The 22,462-nt window shown below is 39.7% G+C and overlaps 1 long non-coding RNA gene across 1 annotated transcript; it reads left to right on the forward strand.

Annotated features, from left to right (window-relative positions):
• The first annotated feature begins 7,330 nt into the window (after positions 1 to 7,330).
• On the forward strand, positions 7,331 to 11,583 carry LOC116224912. The gene is made up of 3 exons (XR_004165794.2): positions 7,331 to 7,832; positions 10,652 to 10,845; positions 10,938 to 11,583. It is a non-coding gene; the product is annotated as an uncharacterized LOC116224912 (long non-coding RNA).
• The last annotated feature ends 10,879 nt before the right edge of the window (positions 11,584 to 22,462 follow it).

The raw sequence follows: 22,462 nt of genomic DNA on the forward strand, positions 1-22,462 counted from the left end.
CAGCCAGAAAGATAGACATGTTCCTTGACTTTTGCATAGCATTGTGCTTTGTTTGGTTTGATACTGATAATGGGTTGGGCCGATGGGTAAGGCACGTCACTCCAGACAGCCAAAAAAGTCAAAAGTCAGCAAGCAGGAAATATTCCAAGTCTGTGAAATGTGAAGTATGCTGAATAACAGCTAAGCACATATGTGCTGAATTTCCTGGTACTTCTTGTCAATTGGTAATAATTTACTTGCTTGACTTCTTTTGACGAGAATCATGACCTCTGACACTGTCATCTTGTCCGTGAATATGTAGTAGCCCTACATCCAATGCATATGATCCTATGACACATGGAATACTGCCTCAGTTCTGTGCCTTACTGTGTACACCCATACTGTCTTTAGCTGTACTAAACTGTTAGATAAATGATATTAAGATGTTAACATAAATGAGACAGAGACCAGAAATCCGAATTAAACCAGCGCTTTATCTTTTGCAAAAGAGGAAGTGTGTCACAACCAAATGTCATGAACAAACTCCAGCCTATATGTTTCATGAGCAGACAGGAGAGTAGGCCTCAGCAAACAGGATAAGCAAGCAGATTAAAATACAAAAACAATGTCCTCTATCATCAATAACAATTTCTCTATCATAAACCGATGTTACCAGGGTGTTCTTTTGAGTTCTAAATGTTCCATGAAAGTCATGTTTGGACTGCTGATGAGTGGAGTGGTGTGGAACATAGTGTTGTAAATGAAGGACCTCCAGACGAAATGATTTGGCTACAAATGTATTCACTCTGGACAAGTAGACCAACAAGGTTGTAGATTATGTTGGAAAAAGGACCATTCATAACCACCTTAATGTTTAAAGCTTTAACAAAAATAAGTCATGACCCATCATCATGCATCATCAACTGAGGAACTATTCTGAATGCTTGTTTTTTCCCGTTTATAGTAAAGTTGTTTTTGAAACATTAATAATCACTGACTTGTTACTGTCAGTAATGGAAAACTCCACAGGAAGGTTCAACAGTAATCCCTTTCGTATGTCTTCCTCTTAAAGTCAATCAGATTAAAGCGTTTTTCAAGATGGGGGTGATGGAGGTGTTTTGTCCCCCTCGGCTGGAAACGTTGGGCAAATTGGCAGTTGACTCGTTCTCTTGCTAATTCCCATTGTGAGTCCGGCGGGGAACGGTAGGCTCAGGCTAAGTCAGTGAGTGAATGCTGGAACAGGATAATGCTTCTCTCCCAATGTTGTCACAGAATTGATTATGGCGCATTTTCTGGCGTTTTCTTTAAGGCGTAGACTTTTTTTCCATGCCAGTACAGTTAAACAGCAGTGATGCAGACAAGAAGATGGGCCACAAGAGACAGAGAGAAGTCAAAGCACCAGTGGACCACCAACTGATAGTTGAAAATGCAGTTGTTATTTACAAAACAAACGATTTAAAAACCAAATGTTGTTTTTTTGGTTATGTTTTGTGTTTGGTGAGTGGTTGTGTGATTGTGTCTATGTTTCAAGAATTCCCATGAATTATCCAGTTGAAAGGCAACATACCTAGAATTAGGTATGGAAGTTGTCTTTTCTCCAATGAGTAGCACCAACAGTCAAACACAACCACAGGTAATCAAGGGTTAGCCCTTCAGGTTTAATTCCAGTTTGAAATCCTCTGTATTGTTTCATTTTGGCAGTAGTAGAACCACCTGTGAGAGTTCAAGCTGAACTTGCTGACCTGAATGACTTTAAAGGCAGAACACTTTGTGTTAGAGGCAAGTCTGTTTATTTTGATTCCTAAAATTGTAAGCATATAACACAAATGTCAATCCTACATACAATACTGTGTATATGTGTGCCAGAGATATATTCATTGTTTAAATTGGTGTAATTTAATAAGCAAGTTGTTGTTTCAAACAACTTCAATTTCCTTTTGTGTTTCTTTAAGATATTACCCAGTGTGTGATCTCACTAGTGTAGCGCTTTTCTTCCTTAAATTACTTTGGAACTTCTCTGAAGGAAGACAATGGCCCTGGTCGAAATGTTGTCGTCATTTTGTGTTCCTTCTCAATGCCCATGTCATCAATCAGGAAGTATCTGGAAGTATCTGAAAGGTTGTGTAAATTACACCAACTGAACAGCTTTTGAGTGGTCACCATATCTTTTTATCTAATGACATTTAAATGATTGAGGACTGTTCACATTATGTCCATATTAAAGGAGAACATTCATGCGGAACTATCTAACAGTCACTGATTAATGGTTTCATTGTTTTTTGCCTTGGCTCAGTGATATGATGGAAATGTAGTTAGTGAGTAACTTTTCAAGTGTTGCACTCCCCACTACCCTCAATGTTTCGAAACTACTTTTTATGTGAAGAAAGCCAGAGACATTTCTCACAGATCTACAAAGTATCAACTGTAGAAGCGGCCCTATGAATAAAGTAGCCTTGTTTCAACCAAAAGCCAGAAAAGTGTAGAGGGAAAAGTAGCTTTGTGGAAGTTAAGAGAACACAACAACAACCGAGGACCACAAAGTCAGGTCATTTAAGGAAACGCAAGGTAAACAGAGTTCACTTCCCAGATGAGGGGGCCCGAGATTTAAATCCACTTGACGTCTTGTTTTAAGATGGAGGCCATTTACGGAAAATGCCTTTGGCTTTCCAGCAGACCTGCCAAGTCCTCCGTTTTTCCCGGGTTTCTCCCGCATTTCCCGCCCCCTTCCCGTTTTGTCATTTCTCCCGGTAATCTCCCGTATATTATGAGGTCCAAATGTATTTCATTAATAATCAAATCAAAATGTTTGTCCAATGTTCTACACTTGCCAGATCATGAACTCAAACTCAAAGGGAAAGGGAAAATGACAGAAGGGGACGCCAGTGTACCACAGAAGAAGGTTAAATATGTGTGTACATTTAAGTCTTGTTGGACAGAGGAGTTTGCATGCATATCAAACAAATACAATACTACAAAACAGTAGTTCACTTTTAACTGCTATTCTGTATAGATCCATATAGGATTTCTATAAATGAATGTCTATGTATAGCTGGCAAAATCTGAGATTTGTTTCCAATCTCATAGTTTCTCCTCAATTCTGTATCACTGACTCTTTGTGCCCCCCCCCCCCCTCTTACTCACACAGACACAAATATACACTGACTCAAGCACACACACACACACACACACACACACACACACACACACACACACACACACACACACACACACACACACACACACACACACACACACACACACACACACACACACACACACACACACACACACACACACACACACACACACACATCCATCCACACACACACACACACTACTACTGGCCATTGTTTTAAATTATAATGCATATCCTGAGACCCGTGCAAGGCTAACATTAACTGTTTCTGTGATGTTCATATGAATGATTTTGTTGTAATAAAAAAAGTCATGAATAAATAATACGTTATTGCAATAGTTTTGCAAAGCTTGTCGTATTGATTTCAACATAGGGCACGGCGGTAAGAATGACGTCCGTCAACATATCAGGCATTATTTTGCATTCCACATAGCAATGCCTCGAGAAGTTTCAGTATGGTTAAAAAAAATTGTTACAGAGAATAGAACAAGTTTGAAAAACAGAACTTTGTGCTCTCTCTTGTCTTGCAAAATAAACTATACTAAGCCTCCTTCAAAGTATACCCCATCTAAGAAAACACGTAGGGCAGCCAAGTCAGCCACCCACATATACAATACTACAAAACAGTAGATAACTTTTAACTGCTATTCTGTATAGATCCATGTAGGATTTCTATGAGATTGTATACCTGGCAAAACCTGAGATTGGTTTCCAATCTCATAGTTTCTCCTCAATTCTGTATCACTTCACTGACTCTTTGTGCCCCCCCTCTCTTACTCACACAGACACAAATATACACTGACAAGCACACACACACACACACACACACACACACACACGTCACACACACAATGGCACCCCCCGCCCCCCCTGGAAGGTGAAGTTAATTTTGTTCAATTTTATTTTCTATAAAGCGCCAGATCACAACGGAAGTCATTTAAGGTTACCTTTCATATAGAACAGGTCTATAGCTTGTTCTTTTATTAAACAAAATAAATAGCCTTATGTTATTTATCTTATTTACACGACGGCATGTAATTTCTGTCTCTACATGGTCGCGCGTTTACAATTCTCCTCTGCTCTCTGTATCGCGCATGGCGGAGTTCCGCCGCGATGCGCACAAACACACACACACACACACACACACACACACACACACACACACACACACACACACACACACACACGTGCGCGTGCGCGCACACACAGGTGAGCACGCTCCCACCAGCGGACAGAATTGGGCTTAAGAATCAGTGCACAGCTACGGACACTTTTAAGCTTTAAAAAAACAAGGCATTCATGAATCCGGCGGAGATCTTTTCCTAGGGTCGAGAATGAGGCAGACATGGAAACAGAACGTACGCCCATGTCCACACCGAAAATTCAGAAATAGATCTGGCTTCCATTTTTATCATTTTCCGCAAGTTGTGCGTGGCCCTTTTTACATAGTGTCTGGTAATAAACCTATGAAATGTAATGAAAATGATTTATTTTGCTGTGAATAATGAAGGAAGCAATAAATCCGATTATTTCCCAAACCCTCAAGAGCTGTTGCCATGGAGATTTAACGTTACTTTCTGTTTGAAGATAAGGTAGCAGCTAGTGTTGAAGAATGGATGACTTGAAATTAATAGGCCTATATGAAATTGAACATCAACACCTATATGGATAAAATGATTAAACAAGGATAGCAAAACAGATTGATAAGCATAGAATAAGAACGGCAAAAACACAGGCAGGGCGTCAGATGACGAGACAGATCATAGTGACACAGGCTGTTTTTTTTTCGTCATATGAAGGCTGAGACCTTCATAACATTTTATTTAGTCTTACTGATGGTCCTTTTGTAATGCCAAAAGGTGCACTTTGTTGTGGATAAGTAAAGCCTATTTTGCTACATTTTTGTAGTCCTGGTAATCTTTTGTTTGGCATATTGGTGAGGTTATTAAGAGGACCATTTTTCAATCGTTTTGTTCTTGATGAATTCATTGTTTATTAATCAGATATTTTTCAACAAATAACTCAATTATAATTACAAAGAGGAAAATTTGCAACTTTGTATCGCAACTTTCACTTGTTTCTGCAATTTCATTGCAACAAACACCTAAAAATAACAACTTTCATTGCAACTTTTTGGAAAAGCTCCCGCAAAATCAGGAATTTGAGGCCGCTAATATCTCAAAAAGATTTCTTCCAGAAGCCCAGAAAGATACACTGCAGTGACAAAAGCTGCACACTTTGTGGATAATTGTCATAAAGACATGTTCCGATGTTTAGTTCAATGTACAGTTAAAATAATTGTTCAGTTGTTATATTGACTGCTGTCATTAAAAGAAACACATGAACACCATGGTGGCGCCGCACTGCGCACCCCCCCCCCCCCCCCCCAAAGCTGTAAACCTAGGGGAAACACTGTCCTGAGACCTGCACAGGCTTACATCAACTGTTTCTGTGATGTTCATATGAATGATTTTGTTGTAATAAAAAAAGTCATGAATAAATAGTTGTTATATTGATAAATAAGTGATTGTGAATAAATTCATTGTGAATACATACATAATAATTATTAAATTAATTAGATTTTGTTGATAAATACAGTTGTTGTGTATTTATTTAAATACTGAAGACCAAATAATAAATAATAAATACGTTGTCTATAAATACTTATGCACAACATCCCTTAAAACCAACATTTGCCCGCCTCTGCCATCCATCCCTAAAAACTCGCCACACACCGTCACTGCCGATTCGAAATCTCACGGATTTTGCTACTCAAATGTTGGCAGGTATGCTTCCCAGTCAGGGTTCCGCCATTGGTCTTTGAAGTGCATTGTTCTTCCTTACCAAGCTCAAGCAGAAACCAAAGGGGAGCATACTTAGTGTCCCTGACATCGCCCTCTAGTGTATAATCCTAGTAATTTTAGCAAGCATTCCCGTAAATCAGTTTTAATTTGAGTATTAACTGGGTCATTGACTTATAGTATCAAGGTATAGCATTGAATGTGTAGGTAGAGGACCTTTTCTGACATTTTGTGATAAAGGTTCTGAGTACCAAATTAAGCCCTTGTGATTTGTGATTGATGCTTCTAGGTAGAGAAGACATTTCTTTGTTCGGTGTTCTCCTGCAAATCCCTCTTTCCTTGACATTAACTGTGTGCCCACTACAATTTGTTTGTAGCTATTGGTGTCTGAAGTCACGCAAAGACACTCCTTTTGTTTTCTGCCAGTTCTTTTCAAATCGGACACACCGCACAGGCAAAAGACTCAGATCTGCATTCACAAGGGTTGATGTGCTTTGTCATTTCATTCTATTTTCCCTTTCTATTTCACTACATTCACTGCATCACTAATGTATTTAAATGCAAGGATTTAACTTGGAAATGTTATGAAAAGAGCAATGTGCTCACATGGGCACGACACACCTGTGTACCTTTCTCCCTGCAATGCCACCTCTGAACAGTAGGCTGCAGCATTGACATGTAATGTTAATCACATCATTATTTAAAAGAGTAAGCATCAAAAGAATCAAAACATCTTCATCTCAGTCTTCCCAGTATTTTCTCAGTTTTTGAACACCTGTCCTTCATTACTTTCATCAGGACAAGTAAACAAATTAATTTAGATCATTCTGATCCAAAGTCAGATTGGAGCAGAATTCATATTGATGGCGAGGCCTTGCTATATCATGAGAGAAACGTAATTATAAAACACATTCTTGTATTACTTTCAGTTTTACTCTGTTTCATCAGTAAACATGGAGCTACATCCTGATTTCGCGTCGTTCATGAAAGGAGTTAGGCTGGCTGTCTATATGTGTAGTTAGGATACACACTTGGAGGACATGTGATGTCAATGAGTAAATGTGATGTACAGATAATCAGAGGAATAACAGAAATGACTAAGATCTATCTTACAAATTATAATTTACTGAAAGTATTTACGTCTTGTACTTACAGACGATGCATTCTGAGGAATTAACATAAATACAAGGATAGATAATGTTTTCGGATAAAGAGAGTGGCATTGTTGTTAGTATTATCAACGGAAAAGTGAATTATTTCGGAGACGGCTCCTGTTACTGTGGAAACAATAAACAATAAACGAAGCTGTAGCTGAAGCTGAAGCTGTAGCTGCTGCAAATGACCAACGGAAAAAAGATAATTATTTTAAAATGGCCACTAGATGGCACTAAACTGCCAAACCTACTTACCGTACTATGCTTGGCAGGGGCAGAACACTCCCCGTCTGGCATCTGTAAAATATGTCATATCGACATGAATTAAAGAAAAGGATACGTTAGTCTTCCTTTCCCAACAACAAGACATTTCTGTCACAAGTCTAAAAAAGACAGCAGTGATGATTGCCATGGGCCAAGTGTTGCGAGCTGCTTGGGCATCCCGCAGCAGGACAAGCTCATTGTCAAGTCAAATATGAGTCTTAACTTTACTTTGGGTTTTTAAAGAAGATGCACGGGAAAAAAACAGAAAGAAGAAGGGAGGTGACAATTTCACCTTGAATCAACGCAACAGCATGCACGCCAGGCAGCAACGTCATGCACGCGCGACAGAAAGGAGGCTAACAGGGGGCAAATTAAGCTAAGCAGGTACGAAAGAGTTGTTCGAAACGCCACAGCAAACGCTGAGAATAACCTGCTCGCGCTGTATGAACGGAGTGTTGTGCAAACCTGAAATATCTACAAAGTCTGGAGAGGCAGCCGGTAAGAGAAGGAACTTTTCAATCCTGTTTCAAATTCTACCTCCATCAAAATCTGCCGCTGCTCCTGCATCGTAGCTTGTGCTAAAAATAGGTCGTTACTGTAGCAACCGTCTGCTACTGGTTCCGTTTGGAATGGGCATTAAAATGTTAGTTATTTGTAAATGCCAAATGACTATTTTGTTTATACTGAGCATTGTGAGAGAATGTATTTGCACTTCGATTTGTTACATTTAAGTTGAGAAACTTTTAACTACATTTCTGATGTAAACGCAGATGGCCTCAGAAAACACTGTAAAAAAGATGCAACCATGGGAAATTTCACCTGCATCACATTGGTGGATCTTTGTAAGACTGTCACTGAGTGCAATTCCTCCACCTCATGTATTGACCCTGTACCTACAGCATTTTTTAAGCGGGTGTTTGACAGTGTTTCAAGTCATGTCCTGAAGATTATAAATACATCTCTTCAAACTGGCATCTTCCCAGATGCCTTTAAAACAGCTGTTGTAAAACCCTTACTAAAAAAACCCAACCTAGATGGTAATGCACTGATCAACTATAGGCCGATTTCCAATCTTCCATTCATTAGTAAAGTACTTGAAAAGATAGTTTCAGTGCAAATAAACTCCTTTCTCAAAGAAAACAATATCCTGGAGAAATTTCAATCAGGCTTTAGAACATGCCACAGCACTGAAACTGCTCTTACTAAAGTAATCAGCGACCTCAGACTAAATTTGGATGCAAATAAGGTCTCAATCCTGGTCCTCTTAGACCTAAGTGCAGCATTTGATACTATTGATCATGACATCCTAATTCATCGTCTTGAAAAGTTAGTTGGGCTTTCTGACTCTGTATTAAACTGGTTCAGAACATACATCAAAGGGAGAAAGTTTTATGTCAGGCTTGGAGATCATGTGTCTAAGAAACATGGCATCTGCTTTGGGGTTGCACAAGGGAGCTGCCTTGGTCCATTATTATTCTCACTGTACATGCTGCCACTTGGGGACATCATTAGAGAACACAATGTATGTTTCCATAGTTATGCTGATGACACGCAACTATACATCTCTGCTGAGCCAAATGATGCTGCAGCAATAAACTCCATTACTACCTGTCTTTTGGCGATAAATAAGTGGATGAGCAATAATTTCTTAAAGTTAAACGAGGACAAAACTGAGATCCTACTAGTCGGCCCTAAAACAAAAAGAGAAATGCTGTTTAACAATTTGGGGAAATGAACTCCCTTGATTAAATCGGAGGTTACAAGTCTTGGTGTTATTTTAGATTCAGATTTAAGCTTCAAGTCTCACATTAACAAGGTGACGAAAACATAATTTTTCCACCTTAAAAACATAGCTAAAGTCCTGCCATTTATAAATCAAAAAGATGCTGAAAAACTGATTCATGCCTTTATTTCAAGCCGTCTTGATTATTGTAATGCAATCCTTACTGGCCTCCCCAAAAAAACAACTGAGAGACTTAAGCTCATTCAAAACTCTGCAGCTCGGCTATTAACCAGAACCAAGAGGAGAGAGCACAGTAGTCCAGTTTTAGCTGCTCTGCACTGGCTTCCAGTAACTTTTAGAATTGACTTTAAGGTCCTACTCCTAATATACAAAGCCCTTAATGGGCTAGGACCAAGTTACATTGCAAACTCCCTAGTCAAATACTTGCCCTCAAGAACACTGCGATCATCGAATGCTGGTTTATTGGAGGTTCCCAGCAAAAGCCGAACATACTGCCTATAGACATCAGGGAAGCCAGCTCGCTTAACATCTTTAAAAGAAAACTAAAAACGTACCTCTTCACATTAGCCTTTAACTAGCTACCACTTCGCACTATATATATATATAAATACTTTTAATTTAATTTAAATCTCTACTGGTGATATTAAGGGGTTGGATTAAATATATCTCTATAATTATAATTATAATTTAATTTTTTTTGCACTATATCTTTGTTATGTTTCTTTGATGTCTATTTTTATGTGCATGTCATTTCTTTGTGCATATTATGTATTTGCTGTAAAGCACTTTGAGCTGCATTCTTTTGCATGAAAGGTGCTATATAAATAAAGTTTTATTATTATTATTATTATTATTATTTCAAAGTGTATTTTTAATAAATATCAAATGTGAATGTGAACTGTTAAGCTGTTTGCATAGCTTATGCTAGCTAGATAGAGCATTATACTGGTGAAGATGTACTGTGCTGTGGTGGTTTTTGTATTTTTTCTACAGTAGTTTATTTCAAACTCAAGTTAATTATTTAAAGCATTTTTCGCATGTTAGTGCCTGTGTGCTGTTACTGTGTATTGTTACCTATGTGTGTTCTATGTTTTTGTTTATCTTTGAAGGTTTTTTACCTAATTGCTGATATTAGCTAATTGCTAATCTGAAAATAAAAAGAGAAGAAAAGGAGAAGTGGAAATATAGCTACTGCCTGGGACTCAGTTATTCAGCAGCAATTTGAGTGGAATCCAGTTAACCTAAATCTCCATGTAGAAAATTCAGTCCCTTTTTCAAGTTGGGGAAAAGTGCAACAAATCTAAAACTCTGGCAACTTGACAGTCATTGACTTGAATGTTGCGTTGTTCGTCTTGCCACTTTCGACGAGGTTGCAGTGTTTGGAGGTATTCTGCTCTCCATCTGTTCGAGAATCTGTTTGCCATATGTTGCACCTGCATCCATTGTCGCTTGTAGAGGTATTTTCTTTTGGCCTTAAACAAAGACGGCGTTGTATAGGCCCGAGGGATGTGTAGCTGTCCAAGGTCCTTAAGTGAGTGATGCCATGTTTCCCACTTCATCCTCTTATCCTCAGGCAGAGGTGAGTCCCACTCAATGCTGTCCACTGAGAGTTCTCTGAGCAAGAGCCTTCCATGAGTTATCACCGGAGCTGCAAACCCAAGCGGGTCATACAGGCTGTTTACAGTACACCACAGTAAACCATGTCGTGTGTTTGGCTTGTCATTGTCTGACACCTGGAAGTTGAACGTGTCTGTAACAATATCCCAGGTAAGTCCGAGGCTGCGTTGTGTGTGTGGTCTTTCTCCATTGAGGTTGAGATCTTCTTTGGGAAAGGCTTTCATTTTTGGTTTCTTTTCCAGGGTGTGGCGCAGAGGGGAAAGACGACTGAGGGCCTGCTCTTTATTATTCGGGAGGTGTGGCCTCATGGGACCTCCTGGGATGTTTAAAGGGCAGAGATGCGACCCAGCTGTTGGCCTCATCTTTATACATGTGTTCATCCATCATTTTCAAGAATTTTTCATCTTCTATGGAAAGAGCAAGTTTGTTGTCATCTTTAGTTTTCTGAAAGACAGGGTTTCCTAGTATTTTTTCCTTTGCTTTGCTTTTCAGTGTGTGTGAGAGCTCCTTGATTTGAATGTGGCTGGGGCATGGAGTGAACAATGAGGGGCGTCCATTTCCCAGTACATTAGTCTTTGTACTGTAAACGTTCGGCTTGTGGGTATTTCCCAGGAACGTCTCACCTACTAACACCCAGCCAAGATCTAGCTTCTAGGCGAAGGGGGCGTTGTTAGGCCCATTGATGTGTTGTGTGATGGCCCCTTACACACCTCCAACACACCCCCAAATTTGACCAAACTGTATCCTCCCATGACTGACTGGTATTTAAACTTGAACACTGTAATGTAAGTTATACTCTTCTCTCCTCGTTTCTATATCGTATGCTAGGCCAGGCAAAGTAACCCATTTTGGAGCCAAAAATAGAATTAATTGTAAAATAATTTCTTTCAGCATAGATCATTTCTATGAGGTGTCCAGAACAACATACTAAAAGTCCTAAGAAATCCTAGTTGAGGAAATATGTTTAATTCTCATCAATCTGAGATGTGTGTGCTAATAATGCATGGCAAAAATACACCTCAAAAATTAAAATTTTTCCTTTACTCCTATCAAAATAAGACTTTACACAATGAAAGTACCCATGAAAAGTAGCATGTTTTGTATTACAAGAAATTGAAAATCTTTGAAAATGAATTTTAATATGCGAATGAGCTATACACTAATCGAATATGCCCAAAATACACCCAAATAGGCTTCATTTTTTCCTTTACTCCTACCACAATAAAACTTTACATAGTAAAAGTATATATGAAAAGTAACTTTTTTTGTATTACAAGTTTCTCTTGAAATTAATTTGAATATGCACATGAGCGTCACACTTGAATATGTCCTAATTGAATAGGCAGAAACACCATACCCCTGGCAGGTACTACCAAGCCAGGCAGTTTTCAGGTTAGAAGCCAGTCTAAAAGCAGCATTGCCATCTCCCATTGGCAGTAGGATGATTGGATGAGGATTGGGCCGATGTATTTGTCATACATATGCAGGGGTCCAAACTCGTCACCTTTCGGCGAAATTTGCCGTTTTTGATCCAAAATAGGTCATTTGTGTGATTCGTGTAGATCTGCAATACAAATATTATATATCTGCGAACGCAAAGTGTCATGAATATTTTTTTCAAGCTTGTTCGTTTGGCCAACCCATGTCATGCCGTAATAGACAGGTGTATTACAAGACATGTCTTTCGGGTGAAAGCGTTGGTTTCGAGCGGCCTTTTTAAGATGGCATTTGCGGTAACGTGTGACGTTGGTACGCTGCAAGAACGTTATGCTATCTAACGTAGGCTAACGTGCTAAAGTCAGACAGTTGGCTGACAAACGCCTCGCAAATCACATCAACCATTTTTGCTGGTTACAATAACGGTGTTATCGGATAGTACAGTGTCTTTTTCTCGGTAACTTTTGAAATATCTAAGCGTGAAAACTTCGAAAAATGTACATTATCTTCTGTCCTGTCGTTTGAAGCAAACCTTTTAGCTCTGGCATTGGTCTCCTATTATGTATTTATCACTTCACTGGATTGGAAGTCCATTTTTCAGGCTCTCGCACGCCCCCTTCATTGAGGCAGAGGTTAGGTTTGCCTGCCCTATGTGCTTCTTCACTGTGGTTTTATGACAGATCAGCAAGACTAAATAGCTTCTTCACATACGTGAAATACATTACATTACATATTCTATGGATACAAACGACGTATAATAAAAGTGTCTACAAATATTTCAGTGATGACAAACAATGAGAAAGCAAAAGGCATGCGCTCAACCCAGTGTGTGAGGGATTGCACAATCTGATATGAGGCGCAGCTCGTCGCTGCCTCACCTCGCGAATCGCCTCTCTGTTTGAACAGCAGGACATGGTCAAATTCAGCGATTTTGATTATAAAAATTATCGGAATCATACAACATTTTAATTTAAAGCACAGATCAGTAGATACATATTAATATTTATTTTATTTTATCATTATTTATTTTTTACTTTTCATGATGACTTTTACTTTTCATGAGGCTCTGCCTCCCCTGACCACACGTCCCTACGTGTATGTAATCTGAAGCACTGACCCATTTTCTACTGCCGGGCGTTTCACTGCAACTGAACAAACTTACCACTCTCCTACTTCAGTTTGTTTTCAGAATGAGAGAATTTTAGGAGGAGGATGCCATTACTGTGGCTCAACTAGAGGCAGGAGTCAGGTGCAAATAGGCCTTGTCCCGACAAGCTAGACTCAAAGAGTAATGTAAATGGAAAAAAATATGTGTTCCCACTGTCACAGTTTTTCAAGAACACGGAGAAGCTAGGCCATGCCTGATGCAGCCTCTGTTGATTTTCTGTTCCAGTAGTTGGCCCTTTTTTTGCTTAATACCTGATGGAGATCTGTGACGTAATGTGCTTTGGTGAAGTGGACTGGAGTGGGTGGTCGGGAGGGTATTGGGGTGGGTGGTTGGGTTGGCCTGTGCCCGTGCAACATTCAACACAGGAATGTTTATGATTAAACTGTTACCAGAGCACAAAATTGTTTACAACAGCACAAAGTTCTTCATAGATCTAGCCTCATCATTTTGTTGTTAAGTGCACCAGATTGATGCATTGAACTTTAAAATGTGCAAAATGTTCTTATATATAAAATATATTCCCCAGGGAGCATGCCCAGGACCCTCCTAGGGGGTTCGCATCGTTGTCACCTTTTTCATCCCTGATGAGTTTGCACCCCTGATATGAATGGTGTTTCTGCCTATGGACATATTCAATAAGTGTGGAGCTCATGTGCATATTCAAATTAATTTCAAAAGAAACTTACTTGTAGAACTTGTAGAAACTACAAAACATTTTACTTTCATTGTGTAAAGTTTCATTTTGATAGGAGTAAAGGAAAATATTACATTTTTGAGGTGTATTTTTGCCATGCATTATTAGCACACATCTCAGATTGATGAGAATTAAACATATTTCGTCAACTAGGATTTCTTAGGACTTTTAGTATGTTGTTCTGGACACCTCATAGAAATTATCTATGCTGAAAAAAATTATTTTACAATTAGTCTGTCGTAAAATGCTACTTTGCCTGGACTATGCTGGATTTGACTGAATTAGCTGTTAGACCTCAAAAATGGCACCTCAACTTAAAAAAAGGAAGATAGAATCAGAATATAGAGTTTTTAACAAAACATGGACTTCTAAGTATTTGTTTACTGAAGTCAAAGGTAAAGCTGTGTGCTTAGTTTGTGGAATACAGGTCGCTGTGTTTAAGGATTACAATTTGAATCGCCATTACGAGACTAAACACGCAGAGAAATACAATAATTTGACTGATGCAGAGTGGGCTCGTACATCTGAAACTTTGCTAGCTAAGCTGAATAAACAACAAGGACTTTTTATCAAGCTTCATGCAACCAGGGATGAAGCAGTCAAAGCCAGCTTTGTGATATCCCACAAAATCGCTAAAAACAGTAAGCCATTCTCTGAAGGGGAGTTTATCAAAGTGTTTGATGGACTCTGCAGCGCTAATATGCCCTGAGAAAAAAGAGGCTGTTGTGGCTGATTGTTCCGTTCCTTTTCTATCAGGAGACTGATTGTAGAAATCTGGAGTTTTATTGTAATCAATAAGCTACAATAAGGAGATGGTCCATGGATTAGCTCGAAGAAAGGCAAGGACATCCCAGAGCTCTCCGATGCAGACTGGTTGACCGATCTTGCTTTTGCTGTTGATGTGACGACATTAATGAATGCCCTCAATAAAAAACTGCAAGGCAAGGGCCTCTTTGCACATGATATGTACAGTCTGGTGAAGGCTTTCATCAGAAAGTTGCAGTTCCTTTCCAGCCAATTGGAGGGCAGCATTCTCACTCACATGCCAACATTAAGAGAAGCCACACCATCAACTGATCACCTCCGCAGGTACTCATCCATGTTAGGGGCACTGCATGGTGAGTTTGTAAGGTGCTTTGAAGACTTTCAAACAGTTGACAGTGAAATGCACATGATTTCTTCTCCCTTCACTTGCAGTGTGGATAATGCACCCAGTGATGTTCAGCTTGAACTCATTGACCTGCAGTCTGATACACTACTGTCAGAGCGCTTTAAGTCAGTATCACTGCTGGATTTGTATTCTTTTCTTCAAGAGGAGACCTTTCCACACATGAAGAGGCACGCTCAAAAGATGTTGGTTCTCTTTGGATCTACCTACATCTGTGAACAAACATTCTCACTGATGAAATTCAACAAATCAAGATACAGATCCTCTCACTGACGATCACCTGTCAGCTGTCCTTCGCATATCCACCTCAGACATTCAACCTGACTTCAGTGCACTTGTTCAAGCCCAACAGAGACTGGATTTCTCTCACTGAACAAGTAACGTTTTCCTTTTTTTGTATAAAGTTTGTAATACTGCAAAATCATGCTAATTTTTTTAATAGTTTTTTTGTGAATGTTAAATAAATATTGATAAAATAATGTTGGTGTTTTTACTATGCCTGCACCACATTTTCATACCAGTAGCAGATAATCAAAACCATACAATTGAATGCTTTTTATAAAGAGCTAACATTTATATTGAGCAGAATTGAGTTCAGGGCGACAGGAAGTCCACAAAGGGGCCACAGTTCTTTGCCCCCCAAAGACACACTCACAAACATGGGCAGGTCACACAGGGCCACACACTGAACTTCTCCACTCCCCCTCTTACCAAAGGAAATGTGAGCCCTGAATTTTTTTTTCTGACCACTCAGGCTTTATTCAATTTGCTCCCTGTGTACATATTAAAATGACATTACTGATATATCTATACATCTCTTGTAATTACAATAATTCATCGACAATGCTCTTATACATACACTACAATATTAGTCATAAATCCTCAAAAGGTAGAGACGTGCATAACGAAATTGCCTCATAAAATGTCTGTACACTCCTTTTTTTGTGGATATTGTTTTGTTACAGCAGTTATCTGAAGAAAGTGTTGTAGCAACGTGGAAAAGCAGAACTAGAATGCAGAGAAAGTCTCACAACATGCAGATGCATCACAGCCCTACGACATTTGAGCACTGTATTTTTTTAGACAGAGAAAATCAAGCAGAATTGCACAGATATCAAACCAATGGGCCTCATTCTCGAAAATTTTCTGAAGTTTCTTCTGAAATGTTTCTTACGGACTTCGGAAAAACAACGTACGAAAAAGACCTCCGCCGGATTCATGAGCTGTGCTCCCCCGGAAGAGTTTTCTTAAATTGAAAGCGCGTTCTCGTGCACCTGGATTTGCATACATACACGCCCCGCCAGCTCCTTATAAGGGCACGCAACCGTAGTGACGCGTGCAGTTGGAATCGACCGAATCTTCACGAAAGCAACTCGTAAACGAGTCATGTCAAAGCGGAAAGCGAGCACTTACAGTAAACGCAGATCTAACTTCACCGGTGCAGAGGTGGAGGTACTGTTGCAGGATGTAGATGTGTCCATTCTATTCCGCTATAGCTATATCAACGCGATTGAGTTTAGTGCTTATTTATTTATTTACTTACATTTGCAGTGTTCGTGTAGACCTTTTATTTATTTTAGGACATCACAATGCCTCGTAGAATCATGACTATAAATGTGAAACATAATTGTTAATGATACAAATATTCTCGTATTTATTATTATTATAATTATTTTAATCCGAGGATGTCTGTAGAGTTGATGTGAACGCAATCACCAACGATTTCTCACATTCATTAACACTTCTAACACGGAGAGTTTTCTTAAATGCGATTCCTCAAAAAAACGAATCGCATTTGAGAAAACTCTGGCCGATTTACGACTGCTATTTCGCATTCGGAAAGTCTTCTGAAGTTCAGAAGAAATCCCTAAATCCAGTTCAGAAGAAATTCCTTCTTAAATTCTTCTCTACTGTCGAGAATGAGGCCCAATGTTCTTTTCAGTAAAAGTAGCAGTTGTGTGTTTACAATGTCAAGGATTTTAAGGCTATGAGCCGTATAAACATCGGACATGGGGGCTTCTAAAACCATCGTCCCAATAGTCATCATATTCAGTGTATAAGTTGTGAATTCTGTGAACAAAACGTTGAATAATTAAAATCATAGCTCCTCACCCTATAAAGAAAACTACTTGTTTTTGGAGGAAGTGGGGGAAGTGAAAAGGTAGAGGAAATAAGAAAAAGTTTGTCCAGCCCCGAAAATGCTTTTTTTGTTATTGTGACTGCATCAGTAGATTTCCTTTGTGTCTTTTCATGATGATTCTGCCAGGAAGAAAAACAAAATGAATACAAATTTCCTTCTCAGCCCTTCACATCATGACAACATTCCTTGGTAATCTTTTGATCTTTTGATTCAATTACATCTCTGCTTCAAAGTATTTGATCACATAGAACTTAAAGTGAAAGTACCCTGTTGACGTTTTGTGCATACCTGTGTATAGACTCCACCATAACCTACTGGTACAAGCCAGAATGCTAGGAACTCTGACTGGTGTTAGCAGGGACAGCAGGGACATCTGAGAAGGAAGCGATGGAACAGAAAATGGAACACCTGGTAAGATACATATTTGAAAGCATTTTTCTCAGATGCCTTGTGGCAGATTGTTCTCCGGTAAGTGATTACATGTCAGAACCACCACAATAACTTCATGTAGAGTTAAAATCATTCACTCGCAGTTTAAATGTAATACTCAGTTGTTCTCAAATGTAATACTCCAAATATTTCATGTACTCAGTTTAAATGTAATTATTTAAATACTAATTATGCTCAAAGTAAAAAGCCATACTCATCACATAGGCCTATAGGACTTAAACACTGGGCAATTCATAATAAGATGACAGCATGAGATTTGACTACCTTTTGAGATGGACTCCGATGTGTCTCTAATAACAAGTGTGCTGCCAGTGACTTGGTACTTGAGGTAAACTTGAGCTTAGTGGAGTTTTACTGTACAAAGACTACACACCTTCTGATTTGTCCTCCATGCTGTCTTTGTCTTTCTTGCTGGCGTTCTTGCTCACTTTGTCGTCCGATGACTCAGCGCTCTTCTCCTCCTCACTCTCCTCCTTGGTGGCGTACTCTGAGTCTTGGCTGGCGCTGTCGTGCATCTCCTGGCTGCTGTTAATGTCGTCTTCGTCACTGATGGAATCTCCATCTTCTTTGGTGGAGGCCCCTGCCTCCTGGCTGCCGGAGCTCTTGTCTTTGGCATCTTTGTCTTTGGCCTTTTTGTCTTTGTCCTCAGCGTCTGACTCCTCTTCTGAGCTCTTGTCTTCGGCGTCTTTGTCTTTGGCCTTTTTGTCTTTGTCCTCAGCGTCTGACTCCTCTTCTGAGCTCTTGTCTTCGGCGTCTTTGTCTTTGGCTTTTTTGTCTTTGTCCTCAGCGTCTGACTCCTCTTCTGAGCTCTTGTCTTTGGCGTCTTTGTCTTTGGCCTTTTTGTCTTTGTCCTCAGCGTCTGATTCCTCTTCTGAGCTCTTGTCTTTGGCGTCTTTGTCTTTGGCCTTTTTGTCTTCGTCCTTCATTTCTGCGTCTTTGTCTTTGTCCCCAGCGTCTGACTCCTCTTCTGAGCTCTTGTCTTTGGGGACAGCACAAACATTTCAGTTATTTGTCAGGTTGAATGAGTTCTGTTCATCCGACATTACTTTATTTCATTTCTGTTTCTTTTGGGCAGTTGAGATAAACATTTTGAACTTTGATGTAAACCTTTCGTTGTGCTACATATTAAAGAGTGAACATACTGTGAAAGGGGCTTACTGTCTATATCACCCACACATGAACTACACAGAGTGATAACGAAGGAATAACAGGTCCCTGCAAAGTGTTTATTTGGATGGTCAGTGGCTGAGTTTTTTGGTGGTGTTGAGACAGGTAGATGTTAGATGAGTTGATTTGTATTCTCAGGGTGGCCTGTGTTGCACTTCTAACGTCTCGTGTCAAGAGAGGCTAATACCACTGTTTTTTCCAGAACATTTGAGGCCATGACTGAGATATTAAATTAGATGACATATATTTGTTGTTTAAAAGCCTGACATACTCATCTATCAGAGACCAACATATATGACTTAAGAGTCAAACAAATATGTGACACTAAAGTTTGTCAGTAGTTCTTTAGTCAACTGTCACTGTGAAATGTGTTTTGTGTATTTACAACAACAAGACACTGTTCATTGCTGTGGTTCATATTCAGATCCATGATCACACACATAGGGCCAATGATTTTCCGTTTAAAAAAAATTCATTTTCCGTTTCACATTTGGTGAATTCGTTTTTTTTTTCCGTTTCAGCTCATTTTGTTCACCCTGAGGTAGATTGATGGCTTAAAATGAGTGAATAATATGTGCCCTTCTTAGATTGTTGTTTGCCAGCCATCAACAGAACAGAAGACTAAACATTTTTTGTTTTAAATGCGATTGGGAAGACGAGCGCGTGAATGTGACTGAATGTGGCTTTAGCGGAGATCTGTGGGTCAACCGTTGAAAAGGGGGGCGTGGCCGGAGCAGAGTTCAGCACAGACGTGACATTTTCTCAGTGGTTTTGTTCTTTAATTAATGTTTGTTCATCGTTGCAATCGTTGTTGTGTTTATTTGAAAGAAATATAGCCTTGCAGCCTAAAATACAGGGGAATTTGGGCGATTTGTATGCACAAAATGATGTTTCCGTTTCAAAGTTGCAATTCCGTTTCAAAGTGTTCATTCCGCGAATTCCGTCCGTTTTCCGTTATCACGGAAAATCATTGGCCCTACACACACACACACACACACTCATTACCAACTGACCTGGCTGATTTGTGGTGTCAGCTGAGTCTGCACCTAAACCAAAAAAAGAGAAACATCACATTCTCATGAAGTGTTTCTCATGATAGCTTTTCCTCATTCTTGTGACACCACATAGAAACTTATTTGTGTTTTATGTGTGTTCAGGGCTCAAATGACCATTTCCTTTTTCCTGGAACTATGTGCTAAACGGTTTTCTCCTGAGGAAGCAATGTATCATGTTGTTATTATTTCACTGTGCACTGCACATTTACCTCCTTAGATATTGACCCCTACATCTAAATTAGTATTTGTCATGTTAATCTACTCATGAAGTGATGTTAGAGAACATGCAACTTGATTAGTTGTGAGGACATTGCTGCGTGTTGCATGTGTACATTTTTAGTACCCCTCAGCATTGTTGATTCTATTAGCAAGTGTGCTGCCAGTGACTTGGTACTTGAGGTAAACTTGAGCCTGCCATTTCTCACAAATATAGTGTTTCTGCCTTGGCCGGGGCAGACCTCTGAATGGTTGACCCTGCAGTGTTTCATCTGCCCACCTAGAGTGCCCGCTACCCACCCACCCATCCACGTGTTAGCTTAGCAATGTGTTTACCTTCAGATGTGGTGTCAGTATCGTCGTCTTCACCTAGAAAGGACAAACACAGAAATCAGACGTCATTTAGGAACCGTTTAGGAACATCTGAATAGTAATGATTTTGTCCAAACGAATCATACAGAACTGTGAGAACTGTTTCATAGACCAAAAGATCATAGCTTTCAGGTGGCAGACTCTAAAGCACTCAATTAGTACATATCACTATATGATCAACAGTAAGCTTTCTTTGGGACCTAGTTTGGTGTTGACACCATGTTGCACAATGTTGCCATGGTGAATTACAGGAGGTGTTTATGTGTTTTTTTAAGGACTTCCTTAAAACTTCCAGTCAGTCCTTACTTGTGGAATCTGCCTCAGTGCTCTTCTCCATGCTTTCCTCTGGGGTGACAAACATGTCAGAGTAAGTGATTACATGTCACCACCACAATAACTTCATGTAGAGTTAAAATCATTATCTTGCACAGTTTAAATGTAATACTCAGTTGTTCTCAAATGTAATACTCCAAATATTTAATTTACTTAGTTTAAATGTAATTATTTAAATACTTGTTCACTTGTTTTAATGATGCTCAAAGTAAAAAGCCATACTCATCACATAGGCCTATAGGACTTAAACACTGGGCAATTCATAATAAGATGTCAGCATGAGATTTGACTACCTTTTGAGATGGACTCTGATGTATCCTCTGTTTGGACAGATAGTTAGTTAGATAGAAAGTGTAAGTATATGAAATCTATGGAAATAGACATTGTAACATGTACAACACAAAGAGATGCTGTAATATAAACTACTATAGAAAATATTGTGGGAAATGCAAATTCCTTGGTGATATATCATATGTACACAGAGTACAGTGAATATGAAGTTGTCAGCCTGACCTGGAGACATGGCTATACATGGACACACAGATGATTAGACTTTAGATTCTATTTTACACACCGATGGTCTCTAATAACAAGTGTGCTGCCAGTGACTTGGTACTTGAGGTAAACTTGAGCTTAGTGGAGTTTTACTGTACAAAGACTACACACCTTCTGATTTGTCCTCCATGCTGTCTTTGTCTTTCTTGCTGGCGTTCTTGCTCACTTTGTCGTCCGATGACTCAGCGCTCTTCTCCTCCTCACTCTCCTCCTTGGTGGCGTACTCTGAGTCTTGGCTGGCGCTGTCGTGCATCTCCTGGCTGCTGTTAATGTCGTCTTCGTCACTGATGGAATCTCCATCTTCTTTGGTGGAGGCCCCTGCCTCCTGGCTGCCGGAGCTCTTGTCTTTGGCATCTTTGTCTTTGGCCTTTTTGTCTTTGTCCTCAGCGTCTGACTCCTCTTCTGAGCTCTTGTCTTCGGCGTCTTTGTCTTTGGCCTTTTTGTCTTTGTCCTCAGCGTCTGACTCCTCTTCTGAGCTCTTGTCTTCGGCGTCTTTGTCTTTGGCTTTTTTGTCTTTGTCCTCAGCGTCTGACTCCTCTTCTGAGCTCTTGTCTTTGGCGTCTTTGTCTTTGGCGTCTTTTTCCTTTTTGTCTATGTCCTTCATTTCTGCGTCTTTGTCTTTGGCCTTTTTGTCTTTGTCCTCAGTGTCTGACTCCTCTTCTGAGCTCTTGTCTTTGGCGTCTTTGTCTTTGGCCTTTTTGTCTTTGTCCTCAGCGTCTGACTCCTCTTCTGAGCTCTTGTCTTTGGGGTCTTTGTCTTTGGCCTTTTTGTCTTCGTCCTTTATTTCTGCGTCTTTGTCTTTGACCTTTTTGTCTTTGTCCTCAGCGTCTGACTCCTCTTCTGAGCTGTTGTCTTTAGCGTCTTTGTCTTTGGCCTTTTTGTCTTTGTCCTCAGTGTCTGACTCCTCTTCTGAGCTCTTGTCTTTGGCGTCTTTGTCTTTGGCCTTTTTGTCTTTGTCCTCAGCGTCTGATTCCTCTTCTGAGCTCTTGTCTTTGGCGTCTTTGTCTTTGGC

The sequence above is a fragment of the Clupea harengus genome, chromosome 19, assembly GCF_900700415.2.
Source record: "Clupea harengus chromosome 19, Ch_v2.0.2, whole genome shotgun sequence".
Classification (NCBI taxonomy): Eukaryota; Metazoa; Chordata; class Actinopteri; order Clupeiformes; family Clupeidae; genus Clupea; species Clupea harengus.